General features: G+C 52.9%; 1 pseudogene; it reads right to left on the bottom strand.

Moving 5' to 3' along the window:
- Positions 1-874: 874 nt before the first annotated feature.
- LOC147726576 (uncharacterized) lies at positions 875-1674 on the bottom strand (annotated as a pseudogene).
- Positions 1675-3632: the final 1958 nt, after the last annotated feature.

Genomic DNA, 3632 nt, shown 5'->3' with positions numbered 1-3632 from the left:
AGATTTAAGAATGTAACTTAATACTTAATGACTAATTATCAAGTCAGAGCAAGTGGTTGCAAATACTCAATGACAAGGCAACTAACAAGATTGGTCAGGCTTCTATTGTGTCTCTGGTGCTGGGCCTTCTTGCTCAGCCACTGTTTCTTGATGATGCTCAAAGCTTGGCACACCCTTGGCTGGGCTTGGAGTCTCACTCCTCCAGGGTGAAGGCAGACCTTGTTCTCGGTCCTCTCAAGGCCTCTTCCTGTTCAGCTGTTGGTGGCAATGTGGAAGGGGACATCTCCTTGACGCTTGCCACCCCTCTCCTTTGCCTTAGCTCTTTCGATATTTGGTTGATATGGTGGCCTGGGCTGCCTTTCTCCGACTGATCTTTCTCTGCTGAATCCTCGAGCACAGCGTAGGGGTTGTTTGCTCTGGATTTTTTTTGCCTGTTTTGGTTTCAACCTGTGAGGTATTGTGCCTCCTTTCCCTGTGCTCCTGTTTTGTCCAGGGGGCTTCTCTCTGGTCCTTGCTAACAGCTTAGGTGGCAGCATCCACTGGCTCACAGGGCTTGCTGGGCTCAGGGATGGCAGACTGGATATCTTGAGCACGGCGTAGGGGTTGTTTGCTCTGGATTTTTTTTGCCTGTTTTGGTTTCAACCTGTGAGGTATTGTGCCTCCTTTCCCTGTGCTCCTGTTTTGTCCAGGGGGCTTCTCTCTGGTCCTTGCTAACAGCTTAGGTGGCAGCATCCACTGGCTCACAGGGCTTGCTGGGCTCAGGGATGGCAGACTGGATATCTTTGGGGGTCTGTGGCCCCGGGGCCTGGGTGGTGCTCTCGGTAAATTTGAGTTTGTCCTGTTTAGAGTCCTTCCCTATTCCAGTTCCCTTGGCCTACCTTGGGGCTGTGACTTGAGGCCTGGTCTTGTCAGCTGCCTCCTGTGGGTGTCTCCAGGAAGATTTGGCCTCCTGGGCGTAGGACCTGGCTCTTTGTTGGCAGTCTTTGAAGCAGTGGCCCAAACGCCCACTGAGGTTGCAAGGGATCTCTGCTTTGCAGGTCTTGGACGTGTGACCTTCTTGTTTGTAGTTCTTGCACACTTGCGCTTTGCAGTCCATGGCGGTGTGGCCTGGTGTGCTGCACCTGTTAGTTTGGGCTGCCCAGGGTAATACAGGTATCCCGAGTCGCGCCCTAGTGAGAAGTTGGAAGGGGGGTGGATTCCATCCGGGGCCAGACGGGTCCTCCTTCAGCTTCATCATAACTGTCCATATACTATACCAGATGCTTCGTTGTTAAGGTTGCGGGAGGGCTCTTTTATCACTATGCAGTGGCATCGTAGGAAATTTGTCCGGTCTTGGATATTGACATGTTGGTTGTTGATGTGCATAGTCATTCTCCTTCTCTCCATCATGGGCTCGCATTCCAGGTGGGTGTCGGATAAGGGTTTCTCCTCCAGGTTTGACCAGCACATCTGCCAGTATTTCCTGTAGATTTGTTCGGACTATATTGTAAGCAGGTAGGTGCCTTTGGGTGCATCTGACATAATGCACCACATTTGTGCTGCTTTGAAACCCATCTTAGTTACCAGCAGTTCTATGAAGATCGTTCTGCTCAGGTGCATTGTGAACCTGTCTGGGTCCACCTTCCTTTGCATCTTCACTGTTTTGTTAAATCACAGGTTCAGCAGTCTGCCCATCGTGTTCTGTTGTGGTGCCCCCAACAGAGGGACTTCTCGGGGAGTTTGTGGCAGGTAGGTAATCCTCAAAAACAGTGGTTGGGGTCACCCTTTCGGTGGGTGGAGGATACCAGTAGACCGTAGACCCCTTGGCTCCCCAATAGCCATGCGAGGGAGCAAAGGGGGCTGGCAGGGGTCTCCTTCAGGCTGGCAAGGAATCCCCATCTGGCAGGCAGCTCTAGCAGGTATCCAGCATCAGGCAGGCAATCCACAGCAGGTAGGCCGTGTAGGAGAGTAGGGTCTGCAATCCTATGATCACCCAGATTTTTTGCTTTTGTTTCACTGGTTTACGACTTTCTCTGGCTTTGGGCCTGCCAATCAGACCCACAGCCTGGCTGTTCTCTCTCTAAATCACAACATGTACCCTAGGTGCATTTACCAATTGGTACTGGGCCACCTTATCAGACCCTGTAACTCAGGGCATAGGTGTACCCAGGGCTGCCAGGGGCTGCAGCATGTATTATGCCACCCCTGGCTGGCCTCCTAAATTTGACACAACTGGCTGCATGACAGCTGGGGCAAAGTCGTGTAATCACCCTTTGCTGTAGGTGTAGTATACCTATACCTAACCCTAAAATGGACACACAGATTCCTATCAGTCACTCCTATGGCAGGCCTTGACAATCCTGAAGGCAGAGTGCTTGGAATCGTGTGAGATGGTGCTCTGGCATGAGCTGAGCCTGTCTGCAGCTTGCGGAACCAAGTCCTAATAGCTGTTCCATGATATCGCATACCATATACTCTTAAGTGCATTATAATCCTCGCGGTTAAATGCTAACTTTGGTATTGCTTTATCAAAACATGTCGAGTAAGGTGTCATACGAATTGGAATACTAACCCCTCGCCAATTCTGGCGACGGGGTTAGCATTCCACCCTTCTAGAGGGACACGACATGTATGTAACTGTGAACCCCGGTTAAAGTTAACTAAAGCCTCAGCTCCACAAAATGGATGCTGCCACCACAGACACGAGTCTGACCTCCTGCTGCTGGGAGTCCTTCCAGCGAGGGAGGCTTGGACAAAGGGTTTCCTGTCCGGGGCGGTGCTAGCACCATCCCAGACATGGTTTTGTGTATCCTGGGTAGGCAGGGCTTTACAGGAAGGTGACTGCTGAGTGGCACCCCGGTGCTCCCTACGCATAGGCCAGTCTGAACCAGTTCCAGGGGCACACCAGCCCCTGGCCTGGGGAAGTCCGGCATGGCAGAGGGGTGTAACCACCCCCCTCCTAGTCCCACCCATAGGCAGGACCTAGTCACCGGGTCAGCCCCCTTTTTTAGTATGAAGATGGGAGCGGGCCCCCTGTTCAAATTAGATCATCTTTGGAATCAAGACACGACTTTATTCAAAAGGACTTCAAGATTTCTTCATCAAGATTCTCCCTTGTGGCTAAGGAGTAGTCGCCCTGCATCCGCAGGCACCATCCTAAAGAAAACTGCGGTCTGCTGCAAGTCCTTCATCACGAATCCGACGACCCAGCTCGACGAGACCCGGCTTCCCTGGCACCTCTGACCTCTACTCACCTCTACAGCAAAGCTGAGAACCGTGAGTGCGACGAGACCTCGAGGGACCGACGATCGCCAAGACTGCACGACATCTTTACACCAAGCCCACCGTGTCCTCCACTGGTGAGTGCTTTGGGGTCCGAGAAGCCCCAACCCTGCGCAGCTCCAGCACCCAAGGTCAGCCTCCCTGCATCTCCACGATCTGCGTGGGGCCTTCTGCTGTTTGCTGTGCACCGCGTTGTTTGGCTACTAGCCGGCTGGCTTGTGGCCTTCTGAACGACGCCCGACGACATCACTGCTGCTGGTCTGGTTGCTCCAGACTGGCCCTTGCTTCCTTCTTGAAGAGAGGCACCCCGGACCCTCCTGGTCCACTCCAGACGCCATTTTAGGTCCACCGCGTGGGCTTGAATTTGCCAA

The sequence above is a fragment of the Lissotriton vulgaris genome, chromosome 3_1 (assembly GCF_964263255.1).
Source record: "Lissotriton vulgaris chromosome 3_1, aLisVul1.2, whole genome shotgun sequence".
In the NCBI taxonomy this organism is placed as follows: Eukaryota; Metazoa; Chordata; class Amphibia; order Caudata; family Salamandridae; genus Lissotriton; species Lissotriton vulgaris.
This window is presented reverse-complemented; position numbering and strand designations above follow the sequence as displayed.